This window comes from Danio rerio, chromosome 4 (genome assembly GCF_052040795.2).
Source record: "Danio rerio strain M-AB ecotype USA chromosome 4, GRCz13ab, whole genome shotgun sequence".
Taxonomy (NCBI): domain Eukaryota; kingdom Metazoa; phylum Chordata; class Actinopteri; order Cypriniformes; family Danionidae; genus Danio; species Danio rerio.
In genome coordinates this window covers 64,093,642-64,114,954 of record NC_141024.2, presented here as the reverse complement: position 1 = coordinate 64,114,954, position 21,313 = coordinate 64,093,642, and the positions used below count along the sequence as shown (strand labels likewise).

The window sequence follows — 21,313 nt, the reverse complement described above, 5'->3', positions numbered from 1 at the left end:
AATGCCATGTAGTGGAATGTCCTGGGATGCCGTTGATTTTTAAGGCAATGGGATTCGCAGGACTTTTCGTCAAATCCTCGCACAACGTTAATTCATGACATTTGACAGATCCACGCCGAACGTCAAGCGACACCGTGATAGGAATGGGAGCATCTTACCATCATTGCTTCAGACTCAGGAAATGTTCTTGGAACTTCACACCACCTGGCCTCCAGAGGAGCTGTAGCTTTTTTTGCCCCGGGGAAGCATGATCCACACGGAAAAGAATAAAATATGCTGGCCAGTCATCTAAGCGCTTCCAAGTGCCAAAAGGTAGCACCTTGCCCCGTGTGAGGCTCGAACTCACGACCTTCAGATTATGAGACTGACGCGCTGCCTACTGCGCCAACATGCAGACTGTTGGACCTGGGCAAACTGGGAAACACCAGCTTCCATGTCACGGTGCTGCGGAGTGGCTCCCAGGAGACAGCTTAGGTCAGGCAAGCATGTCAGGATGGCCGAGCGGTCTAAGGCGCTGCGTTCAGGTCGCAGTCTCCTCTGGAGGCGTGGGTTCGAATCCCACTTCTGACAAACCTAATCTTTGGCTACTCGTTCAGGCTCAAGTCTTTAACTCTCTTTCACCATGTCCGAGTGATACAGTAACACTGACAAAGCACCGCATCAATCTCGTTGTGCCAAAATTTATGCAGCGTAGCAGTGTCCATGGCAGCCTTAATGGCCTCTTTAGACTGTAGGTTTTAAGGCTTTTGCATTCAAGGTATTGTCCACAAAAACTCGGAAAAGCATGTGAACAAAACAATGGACGAGGGCTTTAATGCAAGTGAACCAAAAGGGGATCAAAAGTACTGTCTTGGAATGCCATGTAGTGGAATGTCCTGGGATGCCGTTGATTTTTAAGGCAATGGGATTCGCAGGACTTTTCGTCAAATCCTCGCACAACGTTAATTCATGACATTTGACAGATCCACGCCGAACGTCAAGCGACACCGTGATAGGAATGGGAGCATCTTACCATCATTGCTTCAGACTCAGGAAATGTTCTTGGAACTTCACACCACCTGGCCTCCAGAGGAGCTGTAGCTTTTTTTGCCCCGGGGAAGCATGATCCACACGGAAGGGAATAAAAAATGCTGGCCAGTCATCTAAGCGCTTCCAAGTGCCAAAAGGTAGCACCTTGCCCCGTGTGAGGCTCAAACTCACGACCTTCAGATTATGAGACTGACGCGCTGCCTACTGCGCCAACGAGGCAGACTGTTGGACCTGGGCAAACTGGGAAACACCAGCTTCCATGTCACGGTGCTGCGGAGTGGCTCCCAGGAGACAGCTTAGGTCAGGCAAGCATGTCAGGATGGCCGAGCGGTCTAAGGCGCTGCGTTCAGGTTGCAGTCTCCTCTGGAGGCGTGGGTTCGAATCCCACTTCTTACAAACCTAATCTTTGGCTACGCGCTCAGGCTCAAGTCTTTAACTCTCTGGCACCATGTCCGAGTGATACAGTAACACTGACAAAGCACCGCATCAATCTCGTTGTGCCAAAATTTATGCAGCGTAGCAGTGTACATGGCAGCCTTAATGGGCTCTTTAGACTGTAGGTTTTAAGGCTTTTGCAATCAAGGTATTGTCCACAAAAACTCGGAAAAGCATGTGAACAAAACAATGGACGAGGGCTTTAATGCAAGTGAACCAAAAGGGGATCAAAAGTACTGTCTTGGAATGCCATGTAGTGGAATGTCCTGGGATGCCGTTGATTTTTAAGGCAATGGGATTCGCAGGACTTTTCGTCAAATCCTCGCACAACGTTAATTCATGACATTTGACAGATCCAAGTAGCAATGTCCCTGGCAGCCGTAATAAGCTCTTTAGACTGTAGGTTTTAAGGCATTTGCAATCAAGGTATTGTCCACAAAAACTCGGAAAAGCATGTGAACAAAACAATGGACGAGGGCTTTAATGCAAGTGAACCAAAAGGGGATCAAAAGTACTGTCTTGGAATGCCATGTAGTGGAATGTCCTGGGATGCCGTTGATATTTAAGGCAATGGGATTCGCAGGACTTTTCGTCAAATCCTCGCACAACGTTAATTCATGACATTTGACAGATCCACGCCGAACGTCAAGCGACACCGTGATAGGAATGGGAGCATCTTACCATCATTGCTTCAGACTCAGGAAATGTTCTTGGAACTTCACACCACCTGGCCTCCAGAGGAGCTGTAGCTTTTTTTGCCCCGGGGAAGCATGATCCACACGGAAGGGAATAAAAAATGCTGGCCAGTCATCTAAGCGCTTCCAAGTGCCAAAAGGTAGCACCTTGCCCCGTGTGAGGCTCGAACTCACGACCTTCAGATTATGAGACTGACGCGCTGCCTACTGCGCCAACGAGGCAGACTATTGGACCTGGGCAAACTGGGAAACACCAGCTTCCATGTCACTGTGCTGCGGAGTGGCTCCCAGGAGACAGCTTAGGTCAGGCAAGCATGTCAGGATGGCCGAGCGGTCTAAGGCGCTGCGTTCAGGTCGCAGTCTCCTCTGGAGGCGTGGGTTCGAATCCCACTTCTGACAAACCTAATCTTTGGCTACGCGTTCAGGCTCAAGTCTTTAACTCTCTGGCACCATGTCCGAGTGATACAGTAACACTGACAAAGCACCGCATCAATTTCGTTGTGCCAAAATTTATGCAGCGGTGCAGTGTACATGGCAGCCTTAATGGGCTCTTTAGACTGTAGGTTTTAAGGCTTTTGCAATCAAGGTATTGTCCACAAAAACTCGGAAAAGCATGTGAACAAAACAATGGACGAGGGCTTTAATGCAAGTAAACCAAAAGGGGATCAAAAGTACTGTCTTGGAATGCCATGTAGTGGAATGTCCTGGGATGCCGTTGATTTTTAAGGCAATGGGATTCGCAGGACTTTTCGTCAAATCCTCGCACAACGTTAATTCATGACATTTGACAGATCCAAGTAGCAATGTCCCTGGCAGCCGTAATAGGCTCTTTAGACTGTAGGTTTTAAGGCATTTGCAATCAAGGTATTGTCCACAAAAACTCGGAAAAGCATGTGAACAAAACAATGGACGAGGGCTTTAATGCAAGTGAACCAAAAGGGGATCAAAAGTACTGTCTTGGAATGCCATGTAGTGGAATGTCCTGGGATGCCGTTGATATTTAAGGCAATGGGATTCGCAGGACTTTTCGTCAAATCCTCGCACAGCGTTAATTCATGACATTTGACAGATCCACGCCGAACGTCAAGCGACACCGTGATAGGAATGGGAGCATCTTACCATCATTGCTTCAGACTCAGGAAATGTTCTTGGAACTTCACACCACCTGGCCTCCAGAGGAGCTGTAGCTTTTTTTGCCCCGGGGAAGCATGATCCACACGGAAGGGAATAAAAAATGCTGGCCAGTCATCTAAGCGCTTCCAAGTGCCAAAAGGTAGCACCTTGCCCCGTGTGAGGCTCAAACTCACGACCTTCAGATTATGAGACTGACGCGCTGCCTACTGCGCCAACAAGGCGGACTGTTGGACCTGGGCAAACTTGGAAACACCAGCTTCCATGTCACGGTGCTGCTGAGTGGCTCCCAGGAGACAGCTTAAGTCAGGCAAGCATGTCAGGATGGCCGAGTGGTCTAAGGCGCTGCGTTTAGGTCGCAGTCTCCTCTGGAGGCGAGGGTCGAATCCCACTTCTGACACACCTAATCTTTGGCTACGCGTTCAGGCTCAAGTCTTTAACTCTCTGGCACCATGTCCGAGTGATACAGTAACACTGACAAAGCACCGCATCAATCTCGTTGTGCCAAAGTTTTTGCAGCGTAGCAGTGTCCCTGGCAACCTTAATAGGCTCTTTAGACTGTAGGTTTTAGGCGTTTGCGATCAAGGTATTGTCCATGAAAGTTCGGAAAAGCATGTGAACAAAACAATGGACAAGGGCTTTAATGCAAGTGAACCAAAAGGGGATCAAAAGTACTGTCTTGGAATGCCATGTAGTAGAATGTCCTGGGATGCCGTTGATTTTTAAGCAATGGGATTCGCAGGACTTTTCGTCAAATCCTCGCACAACGTTAATTCATGACATTTGACAGATCCTCGCCGAACGTCAAGCGACACCGTGATAGGAATGGGAGCATCTTACCATCATTGCTTCAGACTCAGGAAATGTTCTTGGAACTTCACACCACCTGGCCTCCAGAGGAGCTGTAGCTTTTTTGCCCCGGGGAAGCATGATCCACACGGAAGGGAATAAAAAATGCTGGCCAGTCATCTAAGCGCTTCCAAGTGCCAAAAGGTAGCACCTTGCCCCGTGTGAGGCTCGAACTCACGACCTTCAGATTATGAGACTGACGCGCTGCCTACTGCGCCAACGAGGCAGACTGTTGGGCCTGGGCAAACTGGGAAACACCAGCTTCCATGTCACGGTGCTGCGGAGTGGCTCCCAGGAGACAGCTTAGGTCAGGCAAGCATGTCAGGATGGCCGAGCGGTCTAAGGCGCTGCGTTCAGGTTGCAGTCTCCTCTGGAGGCGTGGGTTCGAATCCCACTTCTTACAAACCTAATCTTTGGCTACGCGCTCAGGCTCAAGTCTTTAACTCTCTGGCACCATGTCCGAGTGATACAGTAACACTGACAAAGCACCGCATCAATCTCGTTGTGCCAAAATTTATGCAGCGTAGCAGTGTACATGGCAGCCTTAATGGGCTCTTTAGACTGTAGGTTTTAAGGCTTTTGCAATCAAGGTATTGTCCACAAAAACTCGGTAAAGCATGTGAACAAAACAATGGACGAGGGCTTTAATGCAAGTGAACCAAAAGGGGATCAAAAGTACTGTCTTGGAATGCCATGTAGTGGAATGTCCTGGGATGCCGTTGATTTTTAAGGCAATGGGATTCGCAGGACTTTTCGTCAAATCCTCGCACAACGTTAATTCATGACATTTGACAGATCCACGCCGAACGTCAAGCGACACCGTGATAGGAATGGGAGCATCTTACCATCATTGCTTCAGACTCAGGAAATGTTCTTGGAACTTCACACCACCTGGCCTCCAGAGGAGCTGTAGCTTTTTTTGCCCCGGGGAAGCATGATCCACACGGAAGGGAATAAAAAATGCTGGCCAGTCATCTAAGCGCTTCCAAGTGCCAAAATGTAGCACCTTGCCCCGTGTGAGGCTCAAACTCACGACCTTCAGATTATGAGACTGACGCGCTGCCTACTGCGCCAACGAGGCAGACTGTTGGACCTGGGCAAACTGGGAAACACCAGCTTCCATGTCACGGTGCTGCGGAGTGGCTCCCAGGAGACAGCATAGGTCAGGCAAGCATGTTAGGATGGCCGAGCGGTCAAAGGCGCTGCATTCAGGTCGCAGTCTCCTCTGGAGGTGTGGGTTCGAATCCCACTTCTGACAAACCTAATCTTTGGCTACGCGTTCAGGCTCAAGTCTTTAACTCTCTGGCACCATGTCCGAGTGATACAGTAACACTGACAAAGCACCGCATCAATCTTGTTGTGCCAAAATTTATGCAGCGTAGCAATGTCCCTGGCAGCCTTAATGGGCTCTTTAGACTGTAGGTTTTAGGGCGTTTGCAATCAAGGTATTGTCCACAAAAACTCGGAAAAGCATGTAAACAAAACAATGGACGAGGGCTTTAATGCAAGTGAACCAAAAGGGGATCAAAAGTACTGTCTTGGAATGCCATGTAGTGGAATGTCCTGGGATGCCGTTGATTTTTAAGGCAATGGGATTCGCAGGACTTTTCGTCAAATCCTCGCACAACGTTAATTCATGACATTTGACAGATCCACGCCGAACGTCAAGCGACACCGTGATAGGAATGGGAGCATCTTACCATCATTGCTTCAGACTCAGGAAATGTTCTTGGAACTTCACACCACCTGGCCTCCAGAGGAGCTGTAGCTTTTTTTGCCCCGGGGAAGCATGATCCACACGGAAAAGAATAAAATATGCTGGCCAGTCATCTAAGCGCTTCCAAGTGCCAAAAGTTAACACCTTGCCCCGTGTGAGGCTCGAACTCACGACCTTCAGATTATGAGACTGACGCGCTGCCTACTGCGCCAACGAGGCAGACTGTTGGACCTGGGCAAACTGGGAAACACCAGCTTCCATGTCACGGTGCTGCGGAGTGGCTCCCAGGAGACAGCTTAGGTCAGGCAAGCATGTCAGGATGGCCGAGCGGTCTAAGGCGCTGCGTTCAGGTCGCAGTCTCCTCTGGAGGCGTGGGTTCGAATCCCACTTCTGACAAACCTAATCTTTGGCTACGCGTTCAGGCTCAAGTCTTTAACTCTCTTTCACCATGTCCGAGTGATACAGTAACACTGACAAAGCACCGCATCAATCTCGTTGTGCCAAAATTTATGCAGCGTAGCAGTGTCCATGGCAGCCTTAATGGCCTCTTTAGACTGTAGGTTTTAAGGCTTTTGCATTCAAGGTATTGTCCACAAAAACTCGGAAAAGCATGTGAACAAAACAATGGACGAGGGCTTTAATGCAAGTGAACCAAAAGGGGATCAAAAGTACTGTCTTGGAATGCCATGTAGTGGAATGTCCTGGGATGCCGTTGATTTTTAAGGCAATGGGATTCGCAGGACTTTTCGTCAAATCCTCGCACAACGTTAATTCATGACATTTGACAGATCCACGCCGAACGTCAAGCGACACCGTGATAGGAATGGGAGCATCTTACCATCATTGCTTCAGACTCAGGAAATGTTCTTGGAACTTCACACCACCTGGCCTCCAGAGGAGCTGTAGCTTTTTTTGCCCCGGGGAAGCATGATCCACACGGAAAAGAATAAAATATGCTGGCCAGTCATCTAAGCGCTTCCAAGTGCCAAAAGGTAACACCTTGCCCCGTGTGAGGCTCGAACTCACGACCTTCAGATTATGAGACTGACGCGCTGCCTACTGCGCCAACGAGGCAGACTGTTGGACCTGGGCAAACTGGGAAACACCAGCTTCCATGTCACGGTGCTGCGGAGTGGCTCCCAGGAGACAGCTTAGGTCAGGCAAGCATGTCAGGATGGCCGAGCGGTCTAAGGCGCTGCGTTCAGGTCGCAGTCTCCTCTGGAGGCGTGGGTTCGAATCCCACTTCTGACAAACCTAATCTTTGGCTACGCGTTCAGGCTCAAGTCTTTAACTCTCTTTCACCATGTCCGAGTGATACAGTAACACTGACAAAGCACCGCATCAATCTCGTTGTGCCAAAATTTATGCAGCGTAGCAGTGTCCATGGCAGCCTTAATGGCCTCTTTAGACTGTAGGTTTTAAGGCTTTTGCATTCAAGGTATTGTCCACAAAAACTCGGAAAAGCATGTGAACAAAACAATGGACGAGGGCTTTAATGCAAGTGAACCAAAAGGGGATCAAAAGTACTGTCTTGGAATGCCATGTAGTGGAATGTCCTGGGATGCCGTTGATTTTTAAGGCAATGGGATTCGCAGGACTTTTCGTCAAATCCTCGCACAACGTTAATTCATGACATTTGACAGATCCACGCCGAACGTCAAGCGACACCGTGATAGGAATGGGAGCATCTTACCATCATTGCTTCAGACTCAGGAAATGTTCTTGGAACTTCACACCACCTGGCCTCCAGAGGAGCTGTAGCTTTTTTTGCCCCGGGGAAGCATGATCCACACGGAAGGGAATAAAAAATGCTGGCCAGTCATCTAAGCGCTTCCAAGTGCCAAAAGGTAGCACCTTGCCCCGTGTGAGGCTCAAACTCACGACCTTCAGATTATGAGACTGACGCGCTGCCTACTGCGCCAACGAGGCAGACTGTTGGACCTGGGCAAACTGGGAAACACCAGCCTCCATGTCACGGTGCTGCGGAGTGGCTCCCAGGAGACAGCTTAGGTCAGGCAAGCATGTCAGGATGGCCGAGCGGTCTAAGGCGCTGCGTTCAGGTTGCAGTCTCCTCTGGAGGCGTGGGTTCGAATCCCACTTCTTACAAACCTAATCTTTGGCTACGCGCTCAGGCTCAAGTCTTTAACTCTCTGGCACCATGTCCGAGTGATACAGTAACACTGACAAAGCACCGCATCAATCTCGTTGTGCCAAAATTTATGCAGCGTAGCAGTGTACATGGCAGCCTTAATGGGCTCTTTAGACTGTAGGTTTTAAGGCTTTTGCAATCAAGGTATTGTCCACAAAAACTCGGAAAAGCATGTGAACAAAACAATGGACGAGGGCTTTAATGCAAGTGAACCAAAAGGGGATCAAAAGTACTGTCTTGGAATGCCATGTAGTGGAATGTCCTGGGATGCCGTTGATTTTTAAGGCAATGGGATTCGCAGGACTTTTCGTCAAATCCTCGCACAACGTTAATTCATGACATTTGACAGATCCAAGTAGCAATGTCCCTGGCAGCCGTAATAGGCTCTTTAGACTGTAGGTTTTAAGGCATTTGCAATCAAGGTATTGTCCACAAAAACTCGGAAAAGCATGTGAACAAAACAATGGACGAGGGCTTTAATGCAAGTGAACCAAAAGGGGATCAAAAGTACTGTCTTGGAATGCCATGTAGTGGAATGTCCTGGGATGCCGTTGATATTTAAGGCAATGGGATTCGCAGGACTTTTCGTCAAATCCTCGCACAGCGTTAATTCATGACATTTGACAGATCCACGCCGAACGTCAAGCGACACCGTGATAGGAATGGGAGCATCTTACCATCATTGCTTCAGACTCAGGAAATGTTCTTGGAACTTCACACCACCTGGCCTCCAGAGGAGCTGTAGCTTTTTTTGCCCCGGGGAAGCATGATCCACACGGAAGGGAATAAAATATGCTGGCCAGTCATCTAAGCGCTTCCAAGTGCCAAAAGGTAGCACCTTGCCCCGTGTGAGGCTCGAACTCACGACCTTCAGATTATGAGACTGACGCGCTGCCTACTGCGCCAACGAGGCAGACTGTTGGACCTGGGCAAACTTGGAAACACCAGCTTCCATGTCACGGTGCTGCTGAGTGGCTCCCAGGAGACAGCTTAAGTCAGGCAAGCATGTCAGGATGGCCGAGCGGTCTAAGGCGCTGCGTTTAGGTCGCAGTCTCCTCTGGAGGCGAGGGTCGAATCCCACTTCTGACACACCTAATCTTTGGCTACGCGTTCAGGCTCAAGTCTTTAACTCTCTGGCACCATGTCCGAGTGATACAGTAACACTGACAAAGCACCGCATCAATCTCGTTGTGCCAAAGTTTTTGCAGCGTAGCAGTGTCCCTGGCAACCTTAATAGGCTCTTTAGACTGTAGGTTTTAGGCGTTTGCGATCAAGGTATTGTCCATGAAAGTTCGGAAAAGCATGTGAACAAAACAATGGACAAGGGCTTTAATGCAAGTGAACCAAAAGGGGATCAAAAGTACTGTCTTGGAATGCCATGTAGTGGAATGTCCTGGGATGCCGTTGATTTTTAAGCAATGGGATTTGCAGGACTTTTCGTCAAATCCTCGCACAACGTTAATTCATGACATTTGACAGATCCACGCCGAACGTCAAGCGACACCGTGATAGGAATGGGAGCATCTTACCATCATTGCTTCAGACTCAGGAAATGTTCTTGGAACTTCACACCACCTGGCCTCCAGAGGAGCTGTAGCTTTTTTTGCCCCGGGGAAGCATGATCCACACGGAAGGGAATAAAAAATGCTGGCCAGTCATCTAAGCGCTTCCAAGTGCCAAAAGGTAGCACCTTGCCCCGTGTGAGGCTCGAACTCACAACCTTCAGATTATGAGACTGACGCGCTGCCTACTGCGCCAACGAGGCGGACTGTTGGACCTGGGCAAACTGGGAAACACCAGCTTCCATTTCACAGTGCTGCTGAGTGGCTCCCAGGAGACAGCTTAGGTCAGGCAAGCATGTCAGGATGGCCGAGCGGTCTAAGGCGCTGCGTTTAGGTCGCAGTCTCCTCTGGAGGCGAGGGTTGAATCCCACTTCTGACAAACCTAATCTTTGGCTACGCGTTCAGGCTCAAGTCTTTAACTCTCTGGCACCATGTCCGAGTGATACAGTAACACTGACAAAGCACCGCATCAATCTCGTTGTGCCAAAGTTTTTGCAGCGTAGCAGTGTCCCTGGCAACCTTAATAGGCTCTTTAGACTGTAGGTTTTAAGGCGTTTGCGATCAAGGTATTGTCCATGAAAGTTCGGAAAAGCATGTGAACAAAACAATGGACAAGGGCTTTAATGCAAGTGAACCAAAAGGGGATCAAAAGTACTGTCTTGGAATGCCATGTAGTGGAATGTCCTGGGATGCCGTTGATTTTTAAGCAATGGGATTCGCAGGACTTTTCGTCAAATCCTTGCACAACGTTACTTCATGACATTTGACAGATCCATGCTGAACGTCAAGCGACAACGTGATAGGAATGGGAGCATCTTACCATCATTGCTTCAGACTCAGGAAATGTTCTTGGAACTTCACACCACCAGGCCTCCAGAGGAGCTTTAGCTTTTTTTGCCCCGGGAAAGCATGATCCACACGGAAGGGAATAAAAAATGCTGCCCAGTCATCTAAGCGCTTCCAAGTGCCAAAAGGTAGCACCTTGCCCTGTGTGAGGCTCAAACTCACGACCTTCAGATTATGAGACTGACACGCTGCATTCTGCCCCAAAGAGGTAGACTGTTGTACCTTGGCAAACTTTGAAACACCAGCTTCCATGTCACGGTGCTATGGTGTGGCTCCTAGGAGACAGCTTGGGTCAGGCAAGCATGTCAGGATGGCCAAGCGGTCTAAGGTGCTGCCTTTAGGTTGCAGTCTCCCCTGGAAGTGTGGGTTTGAATTACACTTCTCACAAACTTAATCTTTGGCAACACGATCAGGCTCAAGTCTTTAACTCTCTGGCACCATGTGTGAGTGATACAGTAACACTGACAAAGCACCGCATCAATCTCGTTGCGCCAAAGTTCATGCAGGGTAGCAGTGTCCTTGGCAGCCTTAATGGGCTCTTTAGACTGTAGGTTTTAAGGCGTTTGCGATCAATGTATTGTCCACAAAAGCTCGGAAAAGCATGTGAACAAAACAATGGACGAGGGCTTTAATGCAAGTGCACCGAAAGGGGATCAAAAGAACTGTCTTGGAATACCATGTAGTGGAATGTCCTGGGGTGCTGTTGATTTTTAAGGCAATGGGATTCGCAAGACTTTTAGTCAAATCCTCGCACAACATTAATTCATGACATTTGACAGATCCACGCCAAACATCAAGCGACAACGTGATAGGAATGGGAGCATCTCACCATCATTGCTTCAGACTCAGGAAATGTTCTTGGATTTTCACACCGCCAGGCCTCCAGAGGAGCTGTAGCTTTTTTGCCCCCGGGAAGCATGATCCACACGGAAGGGCATAAAAAATGCCGCCCAGTCATCTAAGCGCTTCCATGTGCCATAAGTTACCACCCTTACCCATGTGAGGCTCGAACTCACGAGCTTCAGATTATGAGACTGATGCGCTGCCTACTGTGACAACAAGGTATACTTCTGGACCTGGGCAAACTGTGAAACAACAGCTTCCATGTCACGGTGCTTCGGTGTGGCTCCTAGGAGACAGCTCGGGCCAGGCAGGTATGTCAGGATGGCCGAGCGGTCTAAGGTGCTGCGTTAAGCTGGGGAACAATTGTCCAGGGTAGAAGGGAAGAAAAGGGGGAAAAAAGAAAAAGGGAAGAAGAGGGGGAAAAAGCGAAGAAAAGAAAGGGTGCATTCTAAGCTTCCAGGACATGCCTTCACTGCAACTTCTTTACGTCACGCATAGTGATACCGTTCTGTGTTAAAACAACACATTTTGAGTTACATTGATTTCTATTGCAGGTGCTCACCAAGACCGAGGTTCGAATCCAGCTAAGTGAAGTTTAGTTTTAAACTAATTTCAAGAGGAGCATGTGCTCATGATTTACCCAGCTGGTTCACATTAACTAATTATGATCCTCCAGTCAAAGGATCCCAAATCACTATATATATCCTCATTTTCTTTCTACAACTATCTTCGTCTGGAAGAAAGCTTCCTGCTTCTTAAAAGCTTTAGCTCTAAAAGCTTTTACAGCATTGCACTTTTTAGCCCATCAATATGGAAATAACCAACAATATCTACAACTGCAACCAGAGCCCTGCTCTCCCTGAGACTTCAGCCACTGCAATGAAGCCAAACTCGCACCGCTCTTAGCGGTCCACCTGTGGTAACGTAGTATGCTTTAAGGGGAAACTTCTCTCTTTAAGGAGAAACTACTCTCCAACAAGATTAAACATTTCTTATGTTTTTAGAAAAGCAAGACTCTCATAAATAAAAAATAATTTAAACCATTTTAAAGACACAAACACTATGGACTTAACGTCCTCCTATAATCTGTAAACAAGCAGAGATTATAACAAACCAAATAAACCCACCTTTCAAGCTTGCTGTCAGTTCACAGGTCCAAAACATTTTAACAGCCTGGCTGATTTGACTGCAAGGATCAAAGCAATCCAATCCATAAAACTTTAGTCCACAACATGTTTACATGTTGATAAACATACATGGATACACTGCTGTCATCCAAACTTGTTGCTGGAGTGCTTTCAGTACAGTAGTATCTTTCAGACAAAAACACTTGTATTATGGTCTAACAAAATGGCTGCCGACCTTTTGATTGACACTTCATTGAGCCAATAGCTGAAAAGAGAAGTGTCACCATCCACAGCTGTCAGAACATGAGATGGTCCCGCCCTCTCTTAATTATGAACAGACTTAGTTGCAAAGACTTTGTGAATGAATTGGGCCAATTATGCTTCTGATTTCATTCATGTTAAGATTCCAAATGTAATGTTATTTAATCAATCAGATTAAAGTAAACCCCATAGTAAACATTTAATTGACACAGTTTAATAAGTATGTTCAAGTGCAAATTAAATGACAACATCATTTTAGAAGTTAAATAAATAAATAAATTAAACAAATAACTAACATAAATAAATAAATAAACATACATATAAGTAAACAAACCCTGCCACTTCCAATAGCTATTTAACTTCTAAAATAAAATTACCCACCTAATGACAATAAGCATCACATCGATCATAGAAGTCAGATCGTAATATGTCACAGGAATTTAAACTTATCACTTCACCTATTCCACTTTAAAGAGGTATTTTTAAGATCACCAGCCAAGCCATGCTTAATATCCTTGGCCCTCAACTATCCTGGGGGGTAATGAACGTCTACCAAAACATTTAAAACACTATCTGTCTGTCGATTCCTCACCTCGCTAGAGAACTGCGTTCTCTCCACTAATTTTTTCTGATTTTCTCATTTCAGGTCTAACCTATGGATTCCACCCGGGCACCTCAGCTCTCCCTTCCTATCCTAATATTCAGTCAGCTTTTGCTGATTGAACCAGAAATTGTGGATCATCTTATTTAAAAAGAGATCGACAACCACTTTATGTTTGACCATTCTCTGCCCGACCACTCAAGGTTTCACGCATTTGTCCCATAAGCGGTGCAACTCGCAAATTCTCCATCACCTGCTTCTTTCTAACAATCGCAGAATCCCCCACCTTATCCAACTTTATATGATATTCTAATCACCCCCCCACATTGCCTCCAGCCAAACACCTAGAGATCACCAAAAGGTTTTCGCCAATCTAGGTATTCTGCTCGCAGAAGGCTGGACCCAATACATTTATCGGATTTCTAGGCATCAACTTCGATTTGCTCAAATTCCGAGCTTCTCTTCCTAAAGAGAAAATTGGCTGAATAATTTCTCTTTCTCTTCTATTATAAGAAAGAGACTTGAATTAAACACATACTGTTATCTATCCTCGGCCACCTAAAATTCACAGTGCAAATTTACCTCAAACTTGCCTACTCCAGCTCCCTACCACAAGTCACGATTTAAAAGGCACAATTTCTCTCTCAAAACCCACCCACAATGAACTCCGCTTATGGATTGCTTCCTTAAGCTATGGAACGGCTGTTCCTTCTTCTGCAGAGATTGTTCGCACCCCCATTAGATATTTGTCTATTTACTGGTGCTACCCCATCAGTTGGGTTCCAAGGGTACTCAGAGGCCACTGGTTGCCACCACATGGCCCCCTCAATCTATTTCCACTCTAGAAACCATTGTTCATCAGCTTTCTTCAAACTGTACCCAATAGTCGCTGCCGCCATACTATGGGGAGACGAATGGTCCACCTCTAGGATTCTCGTTCATTGTGTTGAGGAAGAAACAATATTATGCATAGACAAAGGCGTTCCTACTCTCTACGCTTTAATGCTACTTTTGAGATGTCTTATTTGACATTAGTCAATTTATCATGTCTGCATAATATGTGCCAGGTTGCAAAACCAAATCACTGACTCTCTCTCATTTTCTTTCCAGAAAATTTGGTCACTGGCTACAGAAGTGGACCCCAACTCAACGCCTGTCCATCCCTTTCCACAAATGACATTACCTTAAGCCACCCCCATTATAACCTCCACCAAACTCCATATCACTTACCATTAAAGTAGTAGCCTTCAGACCCTTCAGTTACACATCACAGCATGAAACATTCAAACTCAACCCTCACTCCAACCCACCATAGCAGATCTAATTTTGTGTAATGAGGAAAGAAAGGGTTTCCTCGTCCTGCAAAGTAAGATAGATCTATTGACAAGAACATTTCATTTACATCTTCAACATTCCTGCCCTCACCCACCCAGTCCAAACTCTCTAGTATACCTACACTCGAGGATTATAAGAAACAAACCCCCTAGCCTCCCTTTTTACTGATGACGCTAATCGTCCAGTATCACAACTCTGGTTCCAGAAACACCTCAAAGTTGTCCACCTCTCAGGATTTCCTCCCGAACCAATCTCCAGCCATTCATTCAGAATTGGCATTATTAAAAGGCTTTCCCAGCACCAGATCCAGACCCTCGGTCATTGGTTCTCTAAAGCCTTTCAAATCCTACATTCGCCTCAGTCTTTTCATCTCAAAGAACCCAAGTTGTTACTCCCAGCAGCTCTCCCCTTTCCACTTGCCAGAATTGAGTGCCTTACTGTTTTCTACCAGCCCTTTACTCATTGTCTTTGACTCTCATCCAACCTCCTTCCTCCACATTAACATCACCCTAAGCTCTGACTCCCGCCGGAGTCAATAGGAGTTTTGGCTCTCGCAAGAGCCTCACCTATCGCCTTCACCTTCCAGTTTCCCCTGCCAGTGTCGAGTGCTTCCGCTGCATCAGTTTATTTATTCTTTATAGTTATTCACCAGTATCGGCATTAACATGTTTATTCTGCATAGTAGTTCATTAGCATTTCATGTTCTGTATTTTGCATAGTAACCTTGTTACTTCAACAGCACCCCCCTTTTTCTCTCCCCTTACCAGCATTGTAGGCTCCCGCTGCATTAGTACCTTTCTTATTGATTATTTTGCACATTATGCATAGTAATTGTATAGCATATTTTTGTTAATTAAAGCAGTTTTTCTTCTGCCAGCGCTAAGTGCTTCCGCTGCTTACTGCATTTTATTATGCATAGTATTTCCCTAATGTTTCATGTTTTTATTTTATTGTTAATATATTAAATCTGTGTTAATACCAGCTTCCTTCCCCTCTCTTTCTCCCTGCCAGTTTCTAGCAACATGCCAGCATTGAGTGCTTCTGCTGCATAGCAGTTGTATATTCCATACAGTAATTTATATAGCATTGTTTCCTCCAGCTTCTCTCCTTTGTTTACCCCCAACAGCTTTTTATGCTTCCGCTACCAAATCTCTTCCCTCCTCTTAAACAGCCAGCTCCACACCCTTCATTATTGCATCTCACAAACCTTCTCTTAAGCACTGACTCCCGTAGAGGGCCCATTTAAGCCCCAATTTACACACGAGACTCCACCCACCCTCTAAGCCACTCAGACTCCCTTAGACTTCCTAACTTTATTTCTTAGCCACCAAACCCACCCTGCCCTTCACACACTCCCTAGAAAGCTTTTCCCCCACTTTTTATCAGTTCTTCACATATATATCCAGCAGCCGGATATAGCACTTTTTCTTTGCACTTTGGGGAGTTCCTGTGTAAACACGCGGCTGCTGTCCCGAGCGCTTATCATTGGCTTTTTGGGGAGTTTGAGATAGACCTGAGCTCAATCTCCACTCGCCCTGCAAAGGGGGGGGGGGGAGCCCTGGGCTCGAGGATCCCTTGAGCTCAGGGCTCTCTCCCGGGACAGCATGCCAAACAAGCTAGCACTGTTGCCTCACAGCAAGAATACCAATGGTGTTGGGTCCTCGCTGAGCCATCTGGTATTTCTGTGTGGAGTTTGCATGTTCTCCCCGTGTCCGCGTGGGTTTCCCCCGGGTTCCCCGGTTTCCTCCCACCATCCAAATGTGCTCTATATTATAGATAAAACAAGCCTAAACCTTTTTTATAATGTCTTACTCTCAGGAAGTTCGCCTTGGCCTCAGCAGCGGGGGAGTTTGAGATAGACCTGAGCTCAATGTCCACTCGCCCTGCAAAAGGGGGGAGCCCTGGGCTCGAGGATCCCTTGAGCTCAGGGCTCTCTCCCGGGACAGCATGCCAAACAAGCTATGTATAAATCATGAGCTAAGTGTGAACTCTTGAAAGACGCTTTATTGTTATTGGTTACTTATTACTCAATAAACTAACTGTTTGAATGTATAATGCTCCAAGGTAAATAAAATATGCCTAAGCACTTTGTTCTTGTGTTTTTTGACATTCTTTCATGAAAAATAAAGCATACTAACTTGAATATGTCATTATTTAGTAGTTGTTGTAGCATTGTTATGCTTATCATTATTATTGTTCTGTATTTTGATGTACAAATTATCTTCTACAGGAATGTTATAGAGCTACAGTGTTATGGAATTAAAAGTCAAGGAGTAGTCAGTTATTTATATATGCATTATTTATCTAACAATTGTCAACAGAACAGTAATGAATATAGAGTAGAAAATTTAAAAAATAATAAATAAGTTAAATACAATATTAACAATATAAATAAACAATGTAAATAAAATGTTAAATAAAAACAGAAACCAGCACAAAGTGGACTTAAAAGTCAAGGAGCAGTCATTTATAAATGCAATATTTATTTAATATTGGTCCACAAAACAGTAATAAACATAGCATAAAAAAATAAAAAAAAATTAAATAAGTTAAATATAAACAGAATGAATACTAAGTTAACAAATAAAATGTTAAATAAATTTAGAAACCAACAATAAATGAAATAGAATAAATTGAGCTATTATGGTTGTAAACTGTATACACTTTATACATACACATATAAGTAAATAAGTTAAATAAAATGTCAACAAAATAAATAAATTATTTAAATATAAAGTGCAAAAAAAAACAGAAACAAACAAGGTAATTGAAGATCTATTATGGTTATAAACTGTATTAACAATAGACATACACATAAGTAATAAACAGTTAAATAAAATGTTAACAAAAGAAATTATTTTGATAAAATATGGAATAAAATAGAAACCAACAAGTGAAATAGTATAAATTGAAGAACTATTATGGTTGTAAACTTTTTACACTCTGTACACACTCACACACACACACACACACACACACAAACACACACACACACACACACACACACACATAAATAATAAGTTAAATAAAATATTAACAAAATAAATACACTATTTAAATAAAATGCGCAATTAAAAAAATGAATAAAAACCAACAACAAGTGAAATAGAATAAACTGTAGAACTATTATGGTTATAAACTATATAAATACACACACATATATAAATAATAAATAAGTTGTAAAATGTTAACAAAATAAATAATTAAAAAGTAAAATGTGCAATAAAACAAAAAACAAACAAGTGAAATACAATAAATTGAACTATTATGGTTGTAAACTGTAAACAATATATACATACACACACACACACACATATAAATAATTGTAGTATATTTCGTTGTTGTGTGGGAAGAAGAAGACAGGGTCGGCGATATCAGGTAAGCAATATATTTTATTTTGCTTTTCCACAGCACTAGCAAACTGTGCCCGTCTGTGCGCGTGTGTGTGTGTGTTCTCTCCTCTCCCGACTGCTCCTCCCGTTCTCCTTAAGAAGGGAGTCTCTCCGGCCCAATCACTAGAAAGACAGGTGTTATTTATCATTTCTGATTGACCCGCTGATTAGCCGCCGGGCTCCTAGCATGCTCTCCCCCCTGATTGGGTGTTTGATCACGCTTACCTCTCCACATACCCCCACCGCCCGCCTCAGGCCGGGGAGCCGTCTGGCCTGCAGCCCTCCCCCCCCCGCCCTCGAGAGGAAGTCGGCTACAGCCATTTGTACACCTGGCCTGTGGATCACCTTGAACTTAAAAGGCTGTAAAGCTAGATACCAACGGGTGATCCGCGCATTGGTATCCTTCATGCGGTGAAGCCACTGGAGAGGAGCGTGATCTGAACAGAGAGCGAATTCCCTACCCAGGAGGTAATAGCGGAGAGTGAGAACGGCCCACCTGATCGCCAGGCACTCCTTCTCTATGGTGCTGTACTTAGCCTCACTCTTGCTGAGTTTGCGGCTAATGTACAGCACCGGCCGTTCCACTCCCGCCACCTCCTGCGAGAGAACCGCCCCCAGTCCCCGATTGGATGCATCCGTCTGTAAAACAAAGGGGAGAGCAAAGTCAGGAGCGTGCAATAGTGGCCCCTCGCAAAGTATAGATTTTACCTTTGAGAAGGCCTGTTGGCACTGCTCCGACCATTGGACGGTATCCGGTCCCTCCTTTTTAGTGAGATCAGTCAATGAGCTGACAAGGGCCGAATAATTAGGGACAAAACGCCTATAATAACCTGCCAGCCCCAAAAACTGTCTCACCTCCTTTTTGGTCTTAGGTCTCGGACAGGTTGCAATAGCTGCAGTCTTATCAATTTGGGGCTGCACCTGCCCGTGACCTAAGTGGAAGCCCAGATACCTTACCTCCACTCGCCCAATTGCGCACTTCCGTGGGTTGGCCGTGAGCCCGGCCCGTCTCAGCGCCGACAATACCGCCCTCAAATGTTGCATATGCCGCTGCCAGTCATTACTGTAAATGATGATATCATCTAGATAAGCAGCGGCATATGCTGTGTGAGGGCCGAGTATTTTGTCCATCAGGCGCTGAAACGTCGCCGGTGCCCCGAACAGCCCGAACGGAAGCGTCACAAATTGGTGCAATCCAAACGGCGTAGTGAAGGCTGTTTTTTCGCGGGATATTGGAGATAAGGGGATCTGCCAATAGCCCTTCGTTAAATCCAATGTCGAGTAATATCGAGCAGCACCTAACCGGTCGAGCAACTCGTCAATACGCGGCATTGGATAAGCGTCAAATTTTGACACAGCATTCACCTTGCGATAATCCACACAGAACCGGACCGAGCCGTCCGTCTTAGGCACCAAGACAATTGGGCTGGCCCAGTCGCTGTGGGATTCTTCTACTACTCCCATTTTCAACATATTATTCAATTCTTCCTGAATCACTTTTTTCTTGTGTTCAGGTAGGCGATACGGCCGGGTCCTAACGACCACGCCCGGTTCGGTCTCGATATGGTGCTGAATCAGGTTAGTACGACCGGGCAGGGGCGAAAACACGTCAGAGTATTCACGTTGGAGGTGCCGGATGTCGAGGAGCTGGCTCGCTGAGAGATGATCGCCCCCGGTGACCAGAGCGCTCGGCCGTTCTCCGCCGGAGCTCTCCGGCCCCAGGTCATCCTCGTTAGTAACAAGCGTAGCCAGCGCCACGTCCTCCGGCTCCCTCCACTGCTTAAGCAGATTAATGTGATAAATCTGACGCGAGTCAGCCCTGTCCGAACGAACCACCTCGTAATCGAGATCACTGACTCGTCGTGTGACCACAAACGGCCCTTGCCACTTGGCGAGTAATTTAGAGCTGGAAGTGGGTAGCAGTACAAGTACTTTATCTCCCTGTGAAAATTTACGGAGTTTAGTGCCCTTATCATATCGCCGGCGTTGTTCATCCTGGGCCTTAAGCAAATTCTCTGTAGAGAGCCGCCCCAGTGTGTGGAGTTTTGCTCTAAGGTCCAGGATATATTGAATTTCATTCTTACTATTAGAAGGCTCGTCCTCCCAAGCCTCTCTAACAACATCCAAAACCCCTCTGGGCTGTCTGCCGTAGAGAAGCTCGAAGGGGGAAAACCCCGTGGAGGCTTGGGGAACCTCCCGCACAGCGAATAATAAGGGCTCCAACCACTTATCCCAATTTTTCGCGTCCTCGTGAACGAATTTACGGATCATTGATTTAAGCGTGCGATTAAATCTTTCCACCAGCCCGTCTGTTTGTGGGTGATAGACGCTGGTGCGAATAGATTTAATGCCCAATAATCCGTAAAGCTCGCGCATCGTGCGTGACATGAACGCGGTGCCTTGATCAGTGAGAATCTCCTTGGGGATTCCCACACGGGAGATGAGGCGAAACAGCGCCTCCGCAACGCTCTTTGCTGAGATGTTACGGAGCGCGACTGCTTCCGGGTAGCGGGTTGCATAATCCACCAGAACTAATGCAAACCGATGCCCGCGTGCAGATCGCTCTAATGGCCCGATGAGATCCATACCAATTCTCTCAAAGGGGATCTCCATAATTGGTAAAGGGCGCAACAGCGCTTTTGGGGTGGCCGGCGGATTTACCAGCTGACATTCACTGCACGCCGCGCACCATCTGCTGACGTCACCGTGAATGCCCGGCCAAAAGAATCGGGTCATGAGGCGATTTAGTGTGGCCGCCTGACCTAAATGTCCGGCCATAGGATTAGAATGAGCCGCCTGAAAAAGCATTTCCCGGCGGCTCTTTGGTACTAATAACTGGGTTGTATCTTCTTTTGTCTGAGCGTCTTGGGTCACTCGATACACCCTATCATCAATCACCGCAAAATACGGATAGGAGAGGGGTCGATCAGGCTGGAGGATTTTCCCATCAATAACCTGCACTCTTTCGAGTGCATGTTTTAGCGTGTCATCACGCGACTGCTCCAGGGGAAAGTCCTTACACCGGGAAATTCCCAGCCCTTCCCCTGAGTCAGCGCGTGACGTCACCGCCTGGGATTCCCCCAGCTGAGCGACACGTCCCCTATCCGGCGATTTCTTCTTCCAAGAAGCACCTGCACATAAAACTCCCAATAATCTATTAAATCCAGGCCAATTAGTTCCCAGAATTAGCGGGTGTTTGAGGTGCGGGTTAACTGCTACCTCTACTCTATGTTTTTTCCCCCGAAATTGAATGTCTATTGCCGTCAGCGGGTAGTGAATTATATCCCCGTGCACACACCTTACCCTTACCGTGCGGCTCATATCCAATGCCGGGTCTTGAA

The 21,313-nt window shown here is 46.4% G+C and overlaps 1 protein-coding gene and 15 non-coding genes across 16 annotated transcripts in view; 6 read left to right on the top strand and 10 right to left on the bottom strand.

Annotated features, from left to right (window-relative positions):
- The window catches only part of LOC110439496 (uncharacterized), a 484,284-nt gene that overhangs the window by 51,823 nt on the left and 411,148 nt on the right, over positions 1 to 21,313 (top strand). The gene's annotated exons all lie outside the window — the stretch shown is intronic.
- On the top strand, positions 488 to 570 carry trnal-cag (transfer RNA leucine (anticodon CAG)). Its single transcript has one exon. It is a non-coding gene; the product is annotated as a tRNA-Leu (tRNA).
- trnam-cau (transfer RNA methionine (anticodon CAU)) lies at positions 1,176 to 1,248 on the bottom strand. Its single transcript has one exon. It is a non-coding gene; the product is annotated as a tRNA-Met (tRNA).
- Positions 2,309 to 2,381, bottom strand: trnam-cau (transfer RNA methionine (anticodon CAU)). The gene has a single exon. It is a non-coding gene; the product is annotated as a tRNA-Met (tRNA).
- On the top strand, positions 2,476 to 2,558 carry trnal-cag (transfer RNA leucine (anticodon CAG)). Its single transcript has one exon. It is a non-coding gene; the product is annotated as a tRNA-Leu (tRNA).
- trnam-cau (transfer RNA methionine (anticodon CAU)) lies at positions 3,442 to 3,514 on the bottom strand. Its single transcript has one exon. It is a non-coding gene; the product is annotated as a tRNA-Met (tRNA).
- Positions 3,609 to 3,690, top strand: trnal-uag (transfer RNA leucine (anticodon UAG)). Its single transcript has one exon. It is a non-coding gene; the product is annotated as a tRNA-Leu (tRNA).
- trnam-cau (transfer RNA methionine (anticodon CAU)) lies at positions 4,293 to 4,365 on the bottom strand. The gene has a single exon. It is a non-coding gene; the product is annotated as a tRNA-Met (tRNA).
- trnam-cau (transfer RNA methionine (anticodon CAU)) lies at positions 5,148 to 5,220 on the bottom strand. Its single transcript has one exon. It is a non-coding gene; the product is annotated as a tRNA-Met (tRNA).
- Positions 6,003 to 6,075, bottom strand: trnam-cau (transfer RNA methionine (anticodon CAU)). The gene has a single exon. It is a non-coding gene; the product is annotated as a tRNA-Met (tRNA).
- Positions 6,170 to 6,252, top strand: trnal-cag (transfer RNA leucine (anticodon CAG)). The gene has a single exon. It is a non-coding gene; the product is annotated as a tRNA-Leu (tRNA).
- On the bottom strand, positions 6,858 to 6,930 carry trnam-cau (transfer RNA methionine (anticodon CAU)). The gene has a single exon. It is a non-coding gene; the product is annotated as a tRNA-Met (tRNA).
- On the top strand, positions 7,025 to 7,107 carry trnal-cag (transfer RNA leucine (anticodon CAG)). The gene has a single exon. It is a non-coding gene; the product is annotated as a tRNA-Leu (tRNA).
- Positions 7,713 to 7,785, bottom strand: trnam-cau (transfer RNA methionine (anticodon CAU)). The gene has a single exon. It is a non-coding gene; the product is annotated as a tRNA-Met (tRNA).
- On the bottom strand, positions 8,846 to 8,918 carry trnam-cau (transfer RNA methionine (anticodon CAU)). The gene has a single exon. It is a non-coding gene; the product is annotated as a tRNA-Met (tRNA).
- On the bottom strand, positions 9,698 to 9,770 carry trnam-cau (transfer RNA methionine (anticodon CAU)). The gene has a single exon. It is a non-coding gene; the product is annotated as a tRNA-Met (tRNA).